At 43.0% G+C, this 23003-nt stretch overlaps 2 long non-coding RNA genes across 2 annotated transcripts; both read left to right on the top strand.

Moving 5' to 3' along the window:
• The first annotated feature begins 253 nt into the window (after nucleotides 1-253).
• On the top strand, nucleotides 254-7336 carry LOC140635280 (uncharacterized). Its single transcript, XR_012032647.1, has 2 exons — nucleotides 254-5513; nucleotides 6042-7336. It is a non-coding gene; the product is annotated as an uncharacterized lncRNA (long non-coding RNA).
• Nucleotides 7337-16444: 9108 nt separating this feature from the next.
• LOC140635414 (uncharacterized) lies at nucleotides 16445-22498 on the top strand. Its single transcript, XR_012032743.1, has 2 exons — nucleotides 16445-16672; nucleotides 22221-22498. It is a non-coding gene; the product is annotated as an uncharacterized lncRNA (long non-coding RNA).
• The last annotated feature ends 505 nt before the right edge of the window (nucleotides 22499-23003 follow it).

Below are 23003 nucleotides of genomic sequence, written 5' to 3'. Positions count from 1 at the left end.
TCTTTATTTTTTTTTTAATTTATTTTTTATTGGTGTTCAATTTACTAACATACAGAATAACCCCCAGTGCCGTCACCCATTCACTCCCACCCCCCGCCCTCCTCCCCTTCTACCACCCCTAGTTCGTTTCCCAGAGTTAGCAGTCTTTACGTTCTGTCTCCCTTTCTGATATTTCCCACACATTTCTTCTCCCTTCCCTTATATTCCCTTTCACTATTATTTATATTCCCCAAATGAATGAGAACATATGTTTGTCCTTCTCCGACTGACTTACTTCACTCAGCTTAATTAGCATCTTTAACACGACAGGTCACCTATAAGGTCCAGCCCATTTTTCTCATCTCTGTCTCTCCTATGTTCTTTTGGGGCAAATGAAAAGGAAGAAATGAGCTGGTCATTAGCTACTTCTTTATGCTAAGCTCCTGTCTTACTCTCGGAAATAGGAAAGAAGTGGTTTTCCACTTTATTCTTAGGTTGAAGGGAGCATATCACATTGGTGTTTCCCTAATAGCTACTGGTGGGCTGAGTGGCAGGGAGTCCTTGAGTCCTCTGAAGCAGGACCCCACATTCCAACTGTAGATAGGAAATGTGCATTTTCTTGGAAAAACAGTCCAGAACTTTCATGAGGATTTTACAGGCATCTGTAACCTCCTTTGCCCTCCAAAAGTTAAGTTTCTGGGAAGTGCAGCTTGTGACACATGTGTAAACCATTGTCATCAGTTGCTAGCATCTGATAGAGCTCATTTGCAAGCTTTATAAACTTGCACACTCTTCCAGAAATTATTTCCGAAGGTAACTTGAACCTCTTCCTAGAGATTATTTTGAATACTGTTTAGGGAATTTTTAAACAGAATTATGTAGCTTAATAGTACCACAAAGGCCAGCTGATTCTCTAAACAAAAAATTTATTTTATTTTATTATTTTTTAAAAAGATTTTATTTATTTACTTGACAGAGAGAGAGAACGCACAAGGAGGAGGAGGAGGGCAGACTCCTTGGTAAGCAAGGAGACCAACGTGGGGCTCAATCCTAGGACCCCAAGATCATGACCCAAGCCAAAGTCAGATACTTACCCAGCTGAGCCACTCAGGCACCCTTCTAAATAAAAATTTTAAATAGAACATTTCCTTTTTAAGTTTTGTTAGAAAAATAATATGTGAGGGCACGTGGGTGGCTCAGTTGGTTAAGCATCCAACTCTTGGTTTCCGCTCAGGTTATGATTTTGGGGTTCTGGGATTGAGTCCCATGAGCTCCAAGTCAGGCTCTGAGCTCAGCAGGGAGCTGTTTCCCTCACTTTCTCCCTCTGCCCTTCCCCTCCCCGCCATGCACTCTCTCTCTAATATAAATAAATACATCTTTTAAAAAGTAACGTGTTAATTGTAGATAAATGAGAAAATACAGAAAAACATAAAGGGGAAAATTTCGCTTGTTACTTAGTACCACCCATAAGCAACCTATGAAGAAATTTTGTTGTATGGCTTTCAGATAGATTTCCAAATTTATGTATCCCAAGATATGCTGGGATTGTATCAGAAAGCACAGACAAATATATCGTGAACTTTTCACTTTTTGAATCTTTTACTATAGCAGTCAAATAGTTATTATGGTATGTATGTAATATACCAGACACCTTCAAGATTAGACTTACAAACAACTATTGTCTATTAAGCACTATATTTTAGTTATTATGCTAAACATAGGACCTATATTATTTTGATTATTTCTGAATACAATTTGTGATTTGGTACTATTTGCCCACTTAATGGATCTGAAAGATCCATTAGGCTCAGAGATATCCAATGTCACAGAGTGTTAACAAAGGAGTGGAAATCAGAATTGGGGCTTTGCATAAAGTCCTGCAAATGGAATGCTTGGGTCAAGAATATGAATATTTTTAAGGCTTTGGAAACATATTTCCAAATTGCTCTCCAGATGTGAATTTACACCAGCAGTAAAACAAGTGCCTTTATTTTTAACAGCTTTCAGGAAGGGAGGTTCTACAACATCTCATAGTTTGTTTTAGATTTTGATAATACTTTGCAGGCAGCAGACTCTGCTTTGTAGATCATTTGAGCTCCACCTGGCTGCTGGCCTCATCAATTCCTTTCAAAAGTATAAAAAACAGTGAAAGGGAATAAAGGGGAAAGGAGAGAAAATGAGTGGGAAGTATCAGTGAGGATGACAGAACATGAGAGACTCCTAACTCTGGGAAATGAACAAGGGGTAGTAGAAGGGGAGGTAGGCGGGGGGTTGTGGTGACTGGGTGATGGGCACTGAGGGGGGGCACTTGACAGGATGAGCTCTGGGTGTTATGCTATTTGTTGGCAAATCGAACTCCAATAAAAAAATATACCCCCCCCCCCCCAAAAAAAAAAGAATCAGAGGCAGGGTCAGCCTGGGTACTCCTGAGGGTAAACCAGGGCGGGTGTCCAGCAGAGATTGCCCATGATGTCAGCTAATGCATGCTTAGTGTTGTAGTCACAGCTTTCATGGTACTCCTAGGCCGGAAGAAATTCACAATACTTCTGTTTATTAACTAGCTAGGTCCAAAGTACTTATAAGTATGTGCACCCTAACAATTTAGGAACCATTTGAAAAAAAGAGTACACATAAATGGAAAGAAACCATATTTAATTTCATTCTTAACTACAGTCATGTATAGAGAAATAAATGTCCCTGTTTGCACAGCTTCTTCAACCTCAACATCGGATTGGACACTGCCACCCTTTGTATCTGTTCCACCTTGATTTTGATGCAGTACTTGGTTTTGATCACATCAACTGTCAAAACCAACTTTGCAAAAATATGATGTTATTAAAGGGGGAAAAAAAAAACAAAAAACAAAACAAACCCCCCAAAAGTGGAGAACAAGTCAGTATCCTTAATACTTGCTCTTTGAACACTGTAAAAGAGTATTTTAAGACATTACATTCATTTATTGATATATTTACGTCAGACATTTTTCTTAAAAATTTGTGGGATAGTTATAATAGTGTTCAACCCTTTTTGTCCTTCCATTCTTTATCTTTCCTAGGTAGGGTATAGTTTCCATGTCCTTTCATTATTTTCCTCTTTCCTGACTCTTGTTAGCTCAGTTTTTTAAAAAAAACAAAGATCTAAGTTAGGTCTAATGCTGTAGGAATTATGAGACCAAAACAGATGGCAATAGAAACAAGATTCTCTGGCCTTTGAAAGCAATCAATTTTTCATAGTTGCATTTCTTTGTGCAGAGCTATACCTGTTGAGTCCTTTTCCTTGGTGCAAAGATGGTGTTATTTTTTTTTTAAACATAATTCCCCATGAACTTTATCTTTTTCTTTTTCCCTTTGAAGCATTCATCTAACTCATCCAAGTCACTGAATTCTGCATCTCTCTTCCAAGATGTTAGCTCCCCTGCCTCGCTTGACAGCATACACCAAACTACATGGGTGTATCCTTCAATCCTTCTTCCAGGTCAATGACAAAGAAATGAAACCATGCTATTTGTGGGGCTGGCCCCTGGCAGGCACCACTGACCATGTTCTCTGGGGAGTGATAACTCAACTTTGGATACAGAGGTATATGGTTTCTAGCCAACTGCAGCCCCATGGAACCTGCCATCAGCAAATCAGATGCTTATTTTCAGGAGCATGAGAACCAGAGCTGGAACAGTAGTTCTGTCCTGGAAGAAAAAGACCTCTCACTGAAGAAATAGTGAGTATCTTAGTCCTTTTAGACAGCCTAGATCCTTACTGTGCCTCAGCCTTGTCCACCAATTAAAGAAGTTAGATGGCTTTACACTAAAGCTCTACATGGTACTAAAACTCCCCAATTCCCATCGAAAACTGACCTATTCTGCCAAAGAAGGCAGATGATGGTCAACAGGCACATGGAAATTTGCTCAACATCAGTAATCATCAGGAAATGCCGATCAAAGCCCCAATGAGATATCACGTGGTAATAGCATTCCAGCCCATCTGAAGGGTTAACCTGTTCAAGGTAACACACTCCTTGGTTGCTGACAATGCCTTGATCTGTAACAGAACTAATTTACTTTCTTTGAGATTTGGGGAATGAAGGACCAGAATGTCCCCAGGCCACAGAGGTCAGCAAGTCTATTGGAAGCCGTCACAGCTTTCTGATCACCAGCAATCTGTTAGCAAAAATGTTTTTCTTTTTTAAGGTCACAACAAATGACTCTATTGACCTCCCTTTGTGCATCTCTAGACCTTGCCCTCCTTTGCAGGAAAAACAGAGGACTCTTGCATAATCTCCCGTACCAAGGAACTAGACCTCCTTGCACAACTCCCCACTCCCCTGAGCACCAAGGAACTAGGACTTCTTGTACAACCTCCAAGCACCAAGATAACTCTGTAGTTGGCATCATCAGTCTACATGTTCGTCAAGAAATGTCACAGACCACTGCACTCCCTTAACCCATTAAGCCCCTTTAAGAATTCCTGGGCCAGGCAGAAACCTTGGAGTTGGCTTTTGGACAGGAGTCCGCTTTCTCTCCAGATGCCCAGCCTCCCAAATAAAGCTCATATTCCTTTCCAGTAGAAACTCATCTCCTGAGTATTGGCCTTCCGAGCGACTGGCAACCAAACTTGGGTTCAGTAACAGTCTCACTCCTGCCAGGATGGCTATTATTTGAAAAACAAAAGTTAAATGTTGACCAGGGCATGGAAAAATTGGAACTCTTGCACACTGCTGGTGGGAATGTAAGTTGGTACAGCCATTATGGCAATAGTATGGAGGTTCTTCAAAAATTAAAAACAGAACCCCTGTCTGATCTAGTAATCCTGCTTGGGGGCTGCTTATCCAAAGGAATTGATCAGGATCTCGAAGAGACACCTACCCTCCCAATGTTCACTGCAGTGGTATTCCCAGTAGCCAAGATATGGAAACGACCCAAATGTCCATTGACAGATGCATGGGTAAAGAGGTGGGAGATATTCAGTCTGAGAAAAGATGGGGATCTTGCTATTGGTGACAACCTGGATAGACCTGGAGGACATGATGCTAAGTGAAATAAGCCAGACATAGAAAGACAAGAACTGTAGGATCTTACTTTCATGTGGAATCAGAAAAGACCAAACTTAGAGAAGCAGAGAGTAGAGTGGTGGTGACCCAGACTGGGGTGAGGGCTAAGTGGGAGATGTTGTCAAGGGATACAGAGTTTCAGATCTGCAGCAGGACCACCTCCTGGAAATGTAAGGTGCAGTGTGGTGACTGTACGTTACGTAGCACTCTGTGTACTTGAAGATTGCTGAGACGGTGGACCCTAAGTGTTCTCCCAGTGCATGCACACACATGGGCACACCCACACATGGACACACATGGTAACTATGTGTGGTGTTGGATGTGTTAATTAGGTTGGTTGTAGTGTTTACTTCACTGTGTATACATAAGTTAAATAAAATTGCATATGTTAAATTTATTCAAAAGAACAAAGAAAAAGGAAATGGACCTAGGCTACAAACATCACTGTCTCCTCAGAAGCCTGTGTCTTCCGTCTTCGCCCTCTTGCCCAGGTGTGTATCCTCCCTGGCTTCTCACGCATCCCTCAGGTGCAGACACGCTCCCACCTCTGTGGAAAGGGAACCCAAACTGTCTCCCTGGCACGATCTCTAGCTACCACTCTCCCTCTCTCTCTTTACTTGGCCTGGTCCAGTGTGCTCCCTGCTGCTGTCCGAATGCTCATGTCCATCCTCACCCCCTCATTCATGGGTTGAAACCTAAGCTCCCTTTTGAGGGTGTTAAGAGGGGGGGCCGTGGGAGGTACTTAGGCAGAGCCTCAGGAGTGGGATTAGCATTCTGATAAAAGAGGCCCCAGAGTCCCCTCCTGCTTCTGCCCTGTGGGGTCACGGAGAGAAGTGGGCCACCTACAGTCTGGAAGTGGGCTTTCTGCAGACACTGGACCTGCCCCAGGCTTGATCTTGGACTTGCAGCCTCCAGAGCTGGGAGGGGGAAAATTTCTGTTGTTGATATTTTGTTGGTATTTTGTTACAGCCGCCCGAATGGACCAAGACACTCACTGCTTCTTCTTCATTACCTTTTAGACATTGGAAAAGCCAGAACCATTTTTCTTCCATCTGAATCAAGAGCGTGGAAGTATTCCAGCTGAGCTAACCTGTGACTTTCCACTTGCAAAATCCAATGAATAGTTTCCATTCCTTGTCTTGCAGGACAGACTTCCTTTGTACCCTGGTGATCTTCCCAAGCCTCCTGGGCCATTTGCTCCTGTCTCTGTCACCCCCTCTTCTGCTCCTTCTTCAAACGTTGGTGTGTCACTGGCTTTTGTCTGCCACTTATCTCTAGTCTCCTGCTGCTTTTCCTCCCTAGATGATCTATTTACCATCATCACTTTAACAGGTACCTAAATAAATGTTAATGGTATTTTCTGACTATGTCCCTGATCACCCTCCAAGCATTGGATGCATTTCAAACAGTCTCAAAGCATCTTTCCCCACAGGAAACTGAAGTACAAAGTATCTAATGCTGCATCACCTTGTCTTCAAAATGGTTTCTCCTCCTGCTGTAATCCAGCTTCATTTGATGACCCTGTCCTATGCCTTGCCAAGGCTGGAAACCCAGGGATCATGCCAGATTCTTTTCTGTCCCCCACACCCCATAACTAGTCAGTTTCTAAACATTTCTACATAGCCCCCCAAATCTCATGCAATTCCACTCCTGCTCTTCATTCCTGTGTGGCCAGGTGCTTGCCCCCATGCCTGGAGCCCTTTCTTACCCTTCCTGCCAGTCTTCTGCCTCCAGCCAGCCTCCACTGGGGGCTGTTCTCCACCCTGTCACTGGGGGCTGTTCTCCACCCTGTCACTACAGAGGTCTGAAACACATGATCAGGTTCTACTTGTTCTTAAAAATCTTTCCATGGTTTCCCATCCTCTTCCACAGTTGATTTAAAAATATTTGGGAGTCACATATGTCTTTGAAATGTTTATTTAAAATATACACAGTCATTTGAAGCCAATCAGAAGGTTTCTGGTACTCTTTCTGGACCACTGGCTAGAGGTTCTTTCTGTCTCTTTTAATAAAGAGCCACAGTGATGAGATCAGCTTCCTTTGGAGTTGTCAGCAGTGGGGCCAGGTAAAAGGAGATTTTGCATTTTCATGTCTTCCGATCTTTCTTTAGTTGGGCTGCACTTGCTTTGCTGTATTATTCATGATAAGTCACTGAGGTAGAAACTTGGGTGAATTTATGAATGCTGGGAGAGGAGCCCTCAAAAGGGTGATGCCAAGCTTTCATTTGCAAGCAACTTACTATCCTAGACGATTTTGTTTCAACATTATTCTTAGCAATGAACAAGAAAGGTTAATAAAGAACATGTAATCATAATTATTCTCCTGCTAACTCGCCTCTTTATTCAAATCACTATAAAAGTTGGTGCCACATGCCATCTTGACACATGCTTCAGTCCAGAGGTGGCACTGTGGGACCATCCAGTCATAGCATGGTTGGCAATAGACGCTGTCAAAGACAGTAGACACATTTAGAAATACACCGGATTCTTTTATGATAGAATGAGAATAAAAGGCAGTAAGAAAAAAATCCAAGGGTGAAAGAGTCACAGAATAAATAAAAAAAACATTACTAGGAAGACAGAAGATAATGGGATATTTTGATTAAAACTACTAAACCAAGTGTAGAATTTTCAGAATCTGTCTCTGGGCAAATTAGCCATGACATTAGGTAATAGATTCCTGAGTGTTTGGGAAATAGAAATCTGTTAAGACTGCAAGATAGCAGAGGTATTTTAATTCCTGCTTTATACTGGTAGAAGAGTGACCTTGAACTTTTCACCAAACATCCTCAGGCCTTTGTGTCATCATCTGTAAAATGGGTGAGTTGTATTGAGTGATCTCAAATATTCTAACTTGGAAATTCTGTGATTCCTGACTCTCTAGTTAGAGTTGTATAGCCCCAGGCAGGCAGTCTGAAAATAAATGATTAAATGAGATTAAAACAAGACAAGCTAACAAAATTAGAAGAATCTCAGATGACTACAGATGGGGTTGACCTTTAGCTAATCAAAAATTTGCTTTATTTTTATTTTATTTGATCTCCATCCTTTTTTTTTTTAGAGCCTTGCCACCCTGAGCATCCCTACCAGACTCTCATGCTGCTCCTGACTCTGACTCCTAGGACCCTATGAGCCATCTAATAGGGGGCCAGAAATCTCCTCGGGGGCAATGGAATGTCTGGAGCTGTGTCCTTTAAGGCATTTCTTCTAGATGGTGTGTGGCCCTGCTGCAGCAACCCACAAAAGCAGTGGCCAAATGAATGCTGAGGTCTATACAGCATTTAGAGTGGAGGTCATTTTTTCATTCACTCACCACCTTATCCCATAAGCTGGTCTGGAGCCCTGGGGCGTATCTAAGATGCCTCATGAGGATTCTAGGGCTCAAAGGCCAGTGACACAAACTGGAAACACGGTTTCTCCCATACAGAGGATTGCAGGTGAAGTCGGATCTTGTGCCCCGTAATTCCCTGAGTCCATCTCTAGGATGAGACACCTGGCACACTGCCCTGCCCCTGTGATCCACGGGCGTGTTCTACTACTGGACTGTGAGGGTCTCATTACAGCACTGTGGGTGGGGGGTGTGAGCTCTGCAATCAGCATTCCTGAATCAAATCTAGCCTCCCAATGCTTGGTAGCAGTGTGACATTGGTCATGTTACTAAAGTGCTCTCTGCCTTCATTTGCTCTTCTCTGAAATAGAAACATTAATATCTCCTTTCTGGGATAATTGTAAGGAGTAGGTAAATTAAGATAAGTCAAGCAGGAGCAGGAATTTGCTCCATCTTATTCTAGGTATCCCCAAGTACCTAGCAGAGCGACTGGTACATAGTAGTAGGTGCTCAGCATGAGTCTGTTGGCAAGATGAGGGAGTGAGGAGATGGAGCACAGTTGGAGAGAAGTTAACACGCCTGCAGAAGGAGACGATGGCCTGTGAGAGAGAGGATCAGACCTGGTGCAGTTCTTGTTCAGGAGTGCCTCTGGCAGCCTGATCTCAAAGCCAGGCCTGGGCAGTAAACCAACAGGGTTTCTGGTGATTAAAACAGGGAAGGGAAGGGAAGGACTGAGTTTGTAAATACAACCGCAAACACACAGTTGGTAACTAAGCAATTTGGCAAAGATCCCTACCCGAGAGAGAGAATTTTCCTTTTGAAAACAAGAATAATAGCAATGATTTCATACAGGGCTTTAGGGTGTGTGTCTTAGAGTGGCCATCTTCACACTCATGTCTACAGGGCCCTGAGGGTCAGGTGAGGTGTCAGTGCAGGGTCCCCAGTCCTCACTGGGTGCAGTGTGATGGGGTATTTTCACTCATCCTTCTGTGGCAATTGCTGTGTTTGTCCATGGGTTCCTGCCAACACGTTAGTCCTTGTACTTTCTGTAATGCTCACACTACAAGCTGATGTTTTCCTCAACTAAAGTTATAACTCAGTCATTTAAAACAATGTTTTTATTTTTTAAAGATTTTATTGTTTTATTTATTTGAGAAAGAGAGAGTGTGTGTAAAAGAGAAGGGAGGAGAAGAGAGGGAGGGATAGAGAGGGAGAAAGAATCTCAGGTAGACTCTGTGCTGAGCACAGAGCCTGACACAGGAGCTTGATCCCACGAACCGGAGACCATGACCTGAGTCAAAATTGAGAATCAGAAGCCCAAAAGACTGAGCCACCCAGGTATGCCTATAACTCAATCATTTAAACAAGTTTATGTGCTTGTTCCTTTGCTCTTTTTCTGCATTGGAGGTTATTTGGATAAGAGGAAACGTGGAATGAGGCAGAGAAACCATACTGGTGGTTGCACTGCCTCTCTTCTGGACCAGCAGCCTGCATTTCTTGACCTCCCAGGCCAATGGCAGGTGCCTCATATCGCCTATCCATTCCTGTAGACTAGGCGATAGGAAGCTGCTTTTCTTCCGGCTCTGGTCTTTAAAAGGTGCATGAGCAGGCATCATGGGGAAATAACAACTCTGCATCATGTCATCTTGTTCCCTTCCTCCCAAGGGAAATCACTTGTGTTTTTCTACTTCTTCAAATAACCATTGTCCTCTTCTCTTGTCATCACTGATCATAAATCGACTTCACAGAATTTGAATCACCCACCCTGGACTGGTTAGGATACCCAAATTCAAAAACAATCATATTCTTTTTTCTTTTTTTTTTTTAGGATGAAGAAAATATCCTATTAGTTTGTCAATGGCTAGTTTATATTTCTTTCTGGAAAGTTGCATTTGAGATCATACTGGGCAGGGTTGACATTAGAACATTCGTCTTCTACTTAACCCCGTGACTGAGAAATTTATCAATTCCCAGAACAGCTCTATCTGTTTATAAAAATTGGTGAGGTTTGGGGCCAGGTTCTTTCAGAAAGAGCCTTCCATTCTAAGAATTGATGGTTCTAATGATTTTTGCATCATATTCTATGTAGATGGAGCCAGAGTCCTCCTGGGGTTGACAAGATTCCAATTCTTTCTTTCTTTTCTTTTTCCTTCCTTCCTTCCTTCCTTCCTTCCTTCCTTCCTTCCTTCCTTCCTTCCTTCCTTCCTTCCTTCCTTTCTTCCTTCTTCTTTCTTTTCTCTCTTGTGAAATGTGAACCTGAGAATTTGAGGCCCAAGAGAAGGTGCTTGGTAGGCCGTCCTTTCTTTACACAGGCCTAGTACAGAGTGTTGTTTTTGAATCTAAGGATTTCTGGTGCACACACACATGGACACACATGTAGACAGCCACTTTAACGCACAGATTACTGGGAAAATAACTGTTGTTTGAGGCTACAGTGACTTCATGGTGAGGGAACCCTCATGTATGAGGGAACCATGACCTCTGATTTAGTGTCTATTTTTCATTGCAGTGGCTAGGCCTAGCTGTCTGCAGGGATGAGCTCTGACCTCCTGTTGGAGGAGATAATTGTGAGGACCTGTGAGTTGGACCCAGGCAGTTAGAAGCTCCTTATGCCATCTTCTACCTCTGGAATGTACTCACTGCCCACTGTTTCCACAGCTGGAGCCATTTTCAAGGACATAGCCTTGAAAGAGCATGTGTGTTGATGCCTATAAGCTGAAATGATCTTAAACATGTGCCTAATTTTACTTTAAGAAAGTATATAATATGGTGGAAGGAACCCTGGACAGGAAGGGAAGAGATAGTCTGGTCTTGGCTTGGCCTCTGAATAGCTGTGTGATTGTAGGCAAATCCCAGTGCACACTGATCCTGGATCCCTTTCTGAAGGCAAGCTGCATCAGAATTACCTGGGTACTTATTAAAAAGGAGAATACCTAGACTCATCCAAGTCTACTGAATCAAAATTTCTCAGGGGAGAGCCCTGGCATCTCTATTTAAATTTTAAAAATGACAATATTTAAAAGTTACAGAAAAGATGCAAGAATCATATAAAGAATTCCCGAATAACCTCACCTAGATGAACTAAGTGTTTGCATTCTCTCAACACACACACACACACACACACACACACACACACACTTATGTGTGTTTAAGTTTTTTTCTGAACCACTTAAGAGAAAGTTACAGGCATGAGACATGATGCCTCTTACCCTTAAATATTTGTTTCCTAAACACTAAGGCTTATCTCATAATACACAATATAATAATCAAAACCAGAAAATTAACATCAATGCAATGTTATTGTTTAATTTAAAAACTTTATTCAGATTTTGCCAATAGTCCAACAATATTCTTTATAGAAAAAGTAAATCCAAGACCTTGCATTCCATTGCCATATCTCATTTGCCTCTCTTACTCTGGAATAGTTCCTGAGGCTTTGTTTACTTTTCACAACATTAGTATTTTTAAAGAGTACAGGTCAGTGATTTTGCAACATGTCCCTTGGTTTGGGTGTGTCTGCTGATTCCTCATGACTGGATTCGGGTTATGCTCTCTGGGCCATCCGTCATACCCAGTGATGATGTGTCTTTCTTTATGCATCAAATCTGGAGGCCCCTGCAATCGATTAATTCCATTTTGGCAAATGGCAACACTGGTTATTGGTTAAGGTGGTCCCTGCCAGGTTTCTCAACTGTAAAGTGATTTTACCCTCTGTAATTAATAAGTGCCTTGTAGAGGGAGACATTGACATAGTATTAGTTTCTGTAATCTTGACCACCATCACCCGCTAGCTTGGGCATTCATAGATACTCTCCACTTTTAATAAGGCTTCAGGATACCTGGCCTGGTTTGGGGACCAGTGCTTGAAAACCTCTGTGTTCATGGACATCAAGCTCTGTGAGAGTGGGACTTTGTCCCCTGTGCCAGTCCCAGCATTTGGCCTCATGTCTGGTTCACAGTAGGAGTTCTATCAGTGGGGAAAAAGAAAGCCACAGGCAATTGCATGTCTTATCTCTGGGGTTCAGTAAAATGAGGGAGATGACCAGTTATAACTATGGTACTTTTTTGATTATATAAGTCTCCACTTCCCCCAGTGAGATGGTAATTCCATTATACAATGCTTTCTTCAACATGGTAGACTGAGGTTGTGTGTGTCATGGAATAAAAAGAAACCAAGGGATGCCTGGGTGGCTCAGTGGTTGAACGTTTGCCTTTGGCCCAGGGCCTGATCCTGGAGATCCAGGATAGAGTCCCACATTGGGCTCCCTGCATGGAGCCTGCTTCTCCCCTTCCTGTGTCTTTCCCTCTCTCTCTCTATCTCTCATGAATAAGTAAATAAAATCTTAAAAAAAAAAAAAAACAAGACATTTTCTACAGTTTGATACATACCACAGAAAATGAAGGTTGGAATTAGTTTATTTGTTCAGGTTCATTCCATTTAACAAAGATTTATTGCACACCTTCCATGTACCAGGCGCCACTACAGGCATTAGAAATACAGCAGCAACATACTATTGTTATGTTCTACAATGGGTATGTTGCTTTGCGATGCAAAGAACTTCTACTTTCTCTGTTCTAGTCGAGCAGTTTGAGATGGCACAGGGCAGACCTCTAGAAACAACACCTTCCTGCTCTAAGGTTAATCCTCAGGCAGCGAAGGCCTGAGCAAGCCCCTATTAGGAGACTCAGGCAGAGCTGCATAATGTATGAAAAGAAGGTCTCAGCTAGGAAGAAGCCAATGTCATTCAGAGTTGCATGCAAAATTAGCCTGTAGCCTTCCTCATCTGAACTTTTTGTGTATTTGTGTGATGCAAAACTCACTTTGCATTGTTTTCAGAGGAATGACTCTGATTGGAGCCCAGTTTATTTCTCAAACCAGCCTGTATGATGAAAGCCAAGATACACTCCTAGATAATTCCTGATGCATAAGTAAGTCCAGCCAGTTATATACAGATGAGCTTTCCAAAATAAAATCAGTGAGGTCATGACAGTGATCTAATTACCACAGCACTGATGTGTACATTATAATTTAGATGAGTAAACTATTGTTATGTTCTACAATAAATATCTTATAACAAATACAATTTGTTAAACAAATAAAATAGCAAGGGAAAGCAATTCTCTATAACAACTATGCAAAGCAAGCACTGCCTAGAGATTAGGGGTTATGCTCCAGAAGAAATGCTAATCAGGCTTTTAGAATTTACAAACAACGTCACAGAATTTCCTGCAAACAAATCAGCCTAGACTCAGTTTGACACTATGCAGAGAAAGAATTTGTCAGACGGGTTAGCATTTGTATCCAGGAGTGTCTTTGAGGTGTTTGATTTACAGATGTTCTTCACCTTCTGTGATAACTTTATAGTAAGATGAAGTAGCAAGGTCGGTCTTTGTATTCTCAACGTACTTGTGACAACAGCTTTCTCACTCTCTCAAGGTCTGTTGAAATTTGTGGCCTTTGCTTTAGTCTATATTATTAGCCAAAGTTGAATACAAGAATGTGGAGTTCCACTATTTTGCATCATGTTTATTGATATGTAGATACTCTGCTTCCTAAACCTGGACACTCTGTTGTTTACTGGAGATTACCTATTAAACTACTCATTGTAATTCACACTAAGGTGATGACTTAATATGGATAGCTTCTCTCAGGGGTCCTTGGCTTTTTCTACCCACTCCGCCTTGTTATTACTTTACTTCTCCCTGGTTCAATGTCTTCAACTACATTTCTCTTTGAAGACTTCCTCAGCCAGGTAGAAATTTCTAATCACTGTGGTCCTACAAGGACCACATTATGGGTTGATAGATTTGCCTCTCTGGCTGCAATATTTATTCTACGGTAGCAAATATCCTATCTTACTCTTTTTTTAAAAAAGAATTTTATTTATTTATTTATTTATTTAACAGAGAGAGGGAGAGAGAGAGAGAGCGCACGAGCCAGCCAGAGAGCACAGGCAGGGGGAGCAGCAGAGGGAGAGGGAGAAGCAGACTCCCCACTGAGCCGGGAGCCTGATGTAGGGCTCACTCTCAGGATCCTGAGATCATGACCTGAGCTGAAGGGCAGACACTTAACAGACTTAGCCAGCCAGGCACCCCCTATCTTATTCATTTTTGTATCCATGATCTATAGCGCAATTCATAGCACATAGGATGTGCTTGATAAATGTTAATTGAGTAAATGAAGCAACCGGTAAATGAGGAAAAGGAGTTCCAGGGGAAAAAGCTTGTCTGAATCAGTGATGATGGAGTGAGGAATCAGGCATGAATGAGTGGAAGGGGATGTCTTGCTGAGTGGCAGGGTTAATGGGCTCTGACTCCTGCAGCACCGCCTCCTGGCCCTAGAGGTAAGGCCTTCTTGACTATATCATCAGAGACTGGCATTTTCTGGAGCCATCTTCTCTTGCCTGGGAGTGCAGATGACTCCTGTCTTGCTTATGCAATATTTCCTGAAATCATTCTCACTTCCACCAGCAGAAAGTCCGTGAAAATTTACACAATAATCAAACTTATACCATGGAATCAGAAACGAGGTATAGCACATCAATGTGATATTTACAATGTGATATTAAATACACTTAAATACAATGTGATATTTACTTAAATAGGCAGATGAGCTACATGAATGTACCCTTTTCCTACTGAACCCCTTGTAAAAGTATAGGAAAGACATATGAACTTTTAAGTACAAAGAATGCCAGGGTGGAGAAAACAGGGGCAGGAGACTTAAACACATCTTCAGGAAAAGTGGCTGAAGAGGAGGGGGAGTGGTTTAGCAGAGGAGAGGAACTTTTTAAAAAGTATGCATGTATGTATGTATGTATTTAGAGTGCACATAAGCATGGGGAGGGATAGATTGAGAGGGAGAATCTCAAGCAGACTCCATGCTAGTGCAGAGCCCCATACAGGGCTCAGCCTCATGACCTGAGCTGAAATCAAGAACTGGACGGTTAATCAACTGAGCCACCCTGGTGCCCCCAGAGGAGAGGAAGTTATAAAATAGCTTTCAGAGGGCAAGCTGGGGAAGAGCAGATCAGCTTTGGCAGAGCCATAGTTAACAGCACCAAGAACGTCTAAAATATGTGCGAACTGTGAGCGCAGATAGTTTTTGTGCTCTAAGATAATGATCTCAAGTGAGTTTTTCTTTTTTGGGAAACAAATTATCCAGTTACCCTAAACCTACCCTGTCTAGTTAAGATGACAATATATTGATAGCCTGAATTTACCTGCATTAGAGTTTCAAAGTTCTCTCCCACACACGATAATCTTCCCAAATCACTTCCTATGCAGTACTTGCCTGGCCCTCCAGACATCACTCTGAGGTAAGCAGGCAGGTGGGGAAATGTGCTCAGAAAGGTTAATCTGTCTGGTTAACCTGACCCAAGAGCTCTCATTTTCCACCTTTTGAAGGATGGGAAATATTGCCTCTCACCTCATCTGGATTCTTCGGATGTTCATCTTTGGCCTCTTCTGGTTGTTGTGGCGGGAATTTGCACCCAGAGCAGGCTCAGTGCTCATGGCAGGGTGTTTCCAATCCTCAGTGAGACAGGAATCCTAAGTGATGTCCAACACAGTAAGACCTGTTCATGTCCAAAGAGCCACCACTCTGATGGAGGGTTCTCCAGGGCCACCAAGCAGAGCTTTCATCTGGGAGGGAGCCTATCTATCATGATGGGGAGAAGGTGTGTTAGTCTGTCTAAGGCTGAGTGGGTAGCCTCAGTTAGGAGTGGAACCCCCACTCCCACCATCAGTTTGGATCACTGGGAACAACCTCTGTCTGGATTTGTCTTTGCTCATTCAGTTGTCCACCTAGGGGTGGTCCTATAGATGAAGATGCTCCTTCTTGGTTGAGTGTCTTCAAAATGTTTGGATAGTGATGGCCTCCTAAATCCTGCTTACCCCTTGGGCCATATTCCAGCAACTTCATATTACTCATCATTCTTTGTGAGCACAGTGCAAAGGACATTATAATAACATGACCTAAGCTTATTTCTCCACACTTCTAGCTTGGTTTCCTGTTGGGCCTCTGTAGAACCCTTCTGTTGCAGCTCACAATGGGTACTAGAAGGGAGTGACATTCTCTGTCCTGCTTGGCCAGTGTTGAGAGTTCCAGGGCCAAGTGCTTGTTAGGAATAACCATGTCCTGGTCAGTGTTTTCTGGCCCTCTGATGCTGGGATTGACCTCATCTCTCTTCCCACCTACAGTGAGGACATTTCAGCTCCTCAGGGTCTGGGAGGGAAGCATTTCTGGTATTAGGTACCCAGGTGACAACAAGATAGAGTTCTGGCTGGTGGCTACAAGGAGTGTCCAAAGTAATGTGTACAGGCAAGTGTGTTTCTGCATCATGAGCAGGTTCTTAAACTGGGCGTTGCATCCTCTCCTCCCAAATCCCCATGCACATGGGGTTGGTGTGGCAGGCCACATCAGGGGACAAAGTATTTTTCTCCAGAGGTAGCCAAGAGGGACACAAAAGAGTCCAGATATCAGCCTGGCAGCTCAGATAACATTTTGATGTAGATTTCTTCAAGAGCACTTGAAATGTAAATATTTTCCAAACATACCCTTTTCTATCTTGTTGGTTTAAGAAAGTAGTTGTGATACTTAAATTTCATGTCAACTTAGCCAGACTATGGTGCCTGGTTGTTCTGTCAAACATCAATCTAGATGTTGCTGTTAGGTATTTTATAGACATGATTCACATCTAGGGTAAATTGACATCAATCAAGTAAAGGAGATTATCCTCCATAATGTGGGGGGGCCTCATCCAATTAGTTGCCCCAGTCTGCCCTGCAAATTTCAGGCTCATCAGCCCCCACAATCAATGAAACAATTCCTTAAAATAGGTCTCTTAACATATATATCCTCTTGGTTCTGTATCTCTAGAGAACTGTGACTGTGGCCAAATCTTTTAAAAACACAAGAATACAAGGCCAGAAGAAGGCATGTCAGTGGGGACAAAGATACACTGACTCTGAGAAAATCTTTTCTATACCTGGGGCTTGGGTGTCACATTCTTACTGAGCAGCATGGCTGGAAGGCAAGAAAAACAGGTGTCTGGTAAATACTTAGCAATTTTATAAATTTGTCTGCTGCAGAGACCTAATTTCAGCAGTATCTAATGGCAAGGCTATTCCTAAAGATGATAGACCCAAGAAAATAATATCTTACAAAGTCTGAGTGGGGCTGTTTTCTTTTTTTGAAAAAATAAATATCTAATTTATTTTTATTCTATTTACTTATTTATATTTTATTTTAATTGAAGTATATTTGGCACATAATGTTATATAGTTTCAGGTGTGAAACATAGTAATTGCACAATTACACACATTACACACTGCTTACCACAATAAATGTATTGCTATCACCAGTTATTAAAGTATAATTACTTTATATTATGTTGCACTTTTCATCCCCGTGACTTGTTTACTTCATCCCTGTGACTTATTTATTTCATAACTTATTTTTTTTCATAACTGGAGCTTTATACCTCTTCATCCTCTTCACCTATTTTGCCCAGCCCCTTGCCCCTGGCCACCACCAGTTTGTCCTCTGTATTTATGAGTTTGTTTCTGGTTTTGCTGTTGCTGTTTATTTGTTTGCTTGTTTTGGCTTTTAGATTCCTGTGGAGGGGGGAGGAGCTTTTCTGATCCACCTGGGTTTCATGACAAACTCATTGAAGTCTTGGGCTCCAGGAAATATGATGATAACTATAATACCCAACATGTCAGGCACTTTGCAAATGCTTCAAAGCATGTTATCTCTTTTAACTTGAAAAGCGAGGCTTTATTTTTTAGAGCATTTTTAGGTTTACAGAAAGATTAAGCATAAAGGACAGAGTTCCCCATATATCATCCCTCCTCAAGTTTCCTTGTGTCATGGACATCTTGCATTAGTGTGGTACATTGGTTACAGCTGATGAGCCCTTACTGATACGTTATTACTAACTAAAGTCCAGAGTTTACACTAGGGTTCACTCTCTGTGTCCTAACATCCCATGGGTTTGAACAAAAGTATACCACAGTATCTTACAGAATAATTTCTCTTTTTTTAGAATCCCCTGTGCTACACCTGTTCATCCCTCTCCCTGTCTCACCTACTTTTTAAATAATGTCATGAGTTTGGATTTCATAGGTCCTGGGAACTGGAGTCTTTGGCTCCTTCTCTATGGATAGAGAATAGTTAAGCCTACCGCAGGTGTGGCTCTAAGTCTTCAAGGGGTTAGTATGTGTAAAGACCTGAAAACAAAGCTATGATTTGAGTTTATGTGGATTTGATACAAACTCTGAATGATAAGACTTGTCTGTTTATGTAGCCAGAATAAGATTTTCCCCGCTTCAGATTCTGATTGGCTTTATCTCTTAGGGCATGGGGGAAATAGCCATGGTCCTGCAAGAAGCAGAAGATTTAGGATTAGTCTGTTAATAATGGCTAGACAGAGCAGAAAGAGGGCTTCAGGACAGGTTGGCACCAGCAATTCCTTGTTTTCTCTGAGGACCCCATGACTCAGCGGCTGAGATGGAGTGTGGCCAACATGGAAAACAACCTGCCGGCAGTTAGCAGTGGCTTCGGTGGTTGGTCCTGGTGGTGGTGGGTGGGGGCAGGTGAGCAGGGAGAGGCAGGTCGGAACTGGGTGAATCTTGAATCTTGGGACTCTAGCACCCTGGTGTGTGGGGTGTCATTTGGAGAGTGTGTCATTAAGGATGAAATCTAGTACTACCTGTAGACTGCCAGGAGATGGCTCCTGACATCCTGTCTAGCTGGTACCTTTCTCCTAGGAGTGGGTCCTGAACCTCAGTAGCTTCCTGGGTCCCTCTACCAACCTGAAAGAAGCCTCATCACCTGCAGCAACTCTGGCCTCATGGCTCTACTTCCTTCCCTGTTGCCTCTAGACTGTACTAGGCCGGTGCCATTTGGGGGCCCACAGCTGGGTGAAGCCCCATGCCCACATTTCTCATCTTCTCAGAAGCCTCATTATGTGTGAAGTGGTGCAGATAGGAGTCAAGAGAGGACTTGAGGGTTCTCTGAGGGCAGGAGTGGTGTGTCTGTTCACACTCTGCAGCCTTGATACACCCCAGAGCAGAGGCCTTTCACCAGGAAGATGTCAAAGTTTCTAAAAGTCACCTGAGAGACTTCTGAAAATGTTGCATGGCTTTTCTTCTCGCCCACACCCCCAACGGAGATTAGGATATAATAGGTCAGGCAAGGAGTAGGGTGTTTGAACATCTTTATTATTAAAATGTTCCCCGGGCCACTCTAGTGCACCCAGGCTGGGGCTCACTGTTGTGACATCTCAGTATGACTGTCCTGCTGCTCTGGGGAGGGGCTATGAGGTCCTCATGCTTCAGGGCAGGATGTCCCCGAGGGGCTCACAAGGGAGGGGAGTGCCCTTGTCATGTGAAGTCTTTTCCCTTTTCCAGAAACTTTGCCTTTCCTTTCCAACCCTGCCATGCTTGATCAAGAGGCCTGGCCTGCGGTGTTTGGGGATGAGGTAATGGTCAAGGAGGGAGCTATGGGCATGGGGCTTGGGTTGCCTGGCCAGATTCGGGAGGGTGGAACAGGAGCTCACGCTGGCTTAGTTATTCCAGGAGAGTCTGCTTTCCTAAAGGAAAAAGAATCACTCAAATGAGCCTGGCACCCTCCTGAAGGTCTTTAACAGGCTCCTTCTGACTGGGAGCATTGGCTCCCTGCCTTCTGCTCCATCCTGGGGCCAAGACGGCCCCCAAAGAGACAATTTGAGCCTGTGTAGGCAGCCTCATAAATGCACACTCAGGAGCTGCCTCACTGGCACTTCCTAGAGCAGACCCTGAACTGGGTTCAGTGGATCCAGACCTCCACACCTGCATATGATCTGTGATTTTGCCCACCTGGGCCATGGCAGGGCCCAGGAGATGCCCTCCCTTACAGGGCAGAAGTGCTTCAAGTCTTTGTTCCCTCAATTCACTTTTCATTCCCAGATTTCTGACTGGGCTTGTGGTTTCGGGGAGCTCATGCCCAGGTCTCAACACAGTAGGAAATTTAATTAGCTTGGTGTAAATTTTGGCTGGAACCCCTTTGCCCAAGGAATAATCTGGACTAGGAGATTCTCCCAACAGGAACATGAATTCAAGCTCCTTGAGGGGTATTTTTGTCCTAGTTCTTTCCAACATGTGCCCAGTGTCAACATGCTTGATGCTCACAGTCGGGCTTTCTGTGGTTTCTAGTCAAGGGCTTGGTCATGAGCTGTTGCTAATGCCTGTAAGGCAGGAGTCCCTTTGGAGTCTCGGCTGTCTTCACCCAGGAATCAGTGTTTGGCCAGATCTGGAGTCCAGCAAATCAAGCTCACTGATAGACCAGAAAAAGTCCTCAGCAAAGACTCATCTTCAGAGAGGAGTGATCGATTTGGTGATAATAAGTTCCTCTGGAGGGATGGGCTGCACTGACCACAACTTGGTATGTTACTTACAGTGCCCTGTGACCTGACTGGGGGTCTAGGACTGAGGATGTACCCTGAGCTTGTAACCTGTTCCGTGGTGGGCATAGAGGCCCGGGCAAGGCCATCGGGCCAGCGGCCAGGTAGCATGGCACCATGGGGACACTAGAGGAAATAGCAGTGCCCCTGGCTGGCATCAGTTGCTTCTTTTGCTGTGGAGAAAAGTGGAGAAAACACAGCAGTAAGTGTGGCACCTTATCTGGGGACTACACCCATCTGGGAGTTGCTATGAGTTGCTCTTCCTTCAATCACCCCACCCAGTGGCTAGAAAGCACAGGACACACATGGTCGTGAACATGCAAGGGACCTCCCTGGACTGCTCCCAGAGTACAGAGCTTCCTGTGCACCAGAGGCTCCAACATCCCTCCTGACCTATTAATGGTGCGTGGTCCATTTTGAGCAGGTCCAGTATTATGGTGGGCTATGTCTGTGGGAAAAATGTGCGATAGGTAGTAACCTGTGTGCTGTGATTGAAGAGCGTGAGGAAATTTGGCTGGGAACTTTTCTGTCAGTAGAGCTGCCTTGCCTTCACAGCCTGCTTCTTTCAAAGAAGTGAATTCTCCTGATCATAGGCTTCCATAAATTGTTCGTTTTTCACACATTTATGTCTTATCTCCTCCAAGACAATTTGAACTCTCCTACTCCTGTGGATCATTGGTACAATGATCTTCTCTTTGTAAGTTCATTAAATTTTTGTTCTTTATACAAAAAGCTGTATTGTGTTAGGTGGGCATAGAGGGTCAATTAACATTTTTTGAGCTGATACTTACTATATACTAATACATGATATGCCTCCAATGCTAGTACCTGAAGTGCTGACTTCCAAGGCCAGATGTGCTGTGCTCAGCAGGAATTATATCTTTTCTAAGATTGACCTTTGGATTTTCAACTCTAGTGCCAGTTCTTTTTTTTTTTTAATCTAGTGCCAGTTCTATGGCAGACAGTTCACACATTTTGCTGAATGATCATAATGCCCATACATAATAAATAAAATATGAAATCTCAAGGATCCAACTAGACAAATATTTAGCAAGTGGATGGGTTTTAACCATAGCCATAGGAAAGAGAGGAAGCAAGCACAGAAGAAATGTGAGAATTAGGGAATAATCATGCAGAAAGCCCTCAGCATGGAGGATATGGTTTTCCCTTTCTGAACCCAGTAGGGTCTGTAACCCCTCCAGCCACCTAGAGCTTAGCAAGCATCTTGCATTTTTCTGGTTGTGTTTGACTTAGAGACAAATATACCTCCGTCAAGCCTTGCAGTTGATGAATTTTTGAAGTAGAAAGAACTGGAGCAAAGGAAAGTTTATGAAGTCTTTGAAGTTGAGGCTAAGAGATTTTTGTGCACTAAAGACTAAATTGTGAGATTTTCAGATAAGGAAATCAAATTCTCTCTGCACTTAGGAGAGGTGCCCAGAGTTCCCATGATCTGAAGGTAGCAGACCAGCATGGAACAGATGTGACCATAGGACAGCAGAATCTGGATGTGGAGCTGATAGAAGATCCTAAACTTGAGCAAGACTGGGCCAGAGAGGACAGCATCCAAGCCATGGTGTGGACATATCTGAATGCTTTGTGAGATTTTGGGTGTTCATGTACATTTCATTCTTTTTTCAACCCTTGACATGTATCCTCTGAATATTAATGAGAAGCTAATACATACCTTGTCTATTAGTGAGCCATCAGGAGATTTGGTTTCTCTTTTTCAAAATAACTCTTAACTCTCAACTTTTTCTTTTTGGTTGGGAGCATGCACAGAAGCTTCCTACCTGAAGAGACAATTTGTATATCTCTCACTGAGAGACTTGGAAAACACCCAAGTTTGATCATGGCAACAAGACAAGATTTTGGGAAAGACAATGACAATAATGACATAAAGGAATCCCTGTTGACACAGGTGACTGCTTTGTAACTTGCCTGAAGATACTGTGTGTGGTCACTTACTTAATAAGGAGCTGGGAGTAGAGATTGTGTTTGTCAAGCTCATGAATTGAGAACAAAGCCTCAGAATTTTTTGTTGTTGCCTTTGGTTTTGTTTTACTTTCTCTTTTGAAATGATTTCTGATTTATAGAGAAGTTATAAGAATAGTACGAAGAATTCCACGGATGAGCCAGATTTCCCAAATTAACACTTCACTGCATTTGCTTTCTTGCTTTCCTTTCCCTCATCTCATCTCTGTAGCTCTA

The sequence above is a fragment of the Canis lupus genome, chromosome 1 (assembly GCF_048164855.1).
Source record: "Canis lupus baileyi chromosome 1, mCanLup2.hap1, whole genome shotgun sequence".
NCBI lineage: Eukaryota > Metazoa > Chordata > Mammalia > Carnivora > Canidae > Canis > Canis lupus.
The sequence above is the reverse complement of the archived record's forward strand: the minus strand, read 5'-3'. Positions and strand labels throughout refer to the sequence as shown.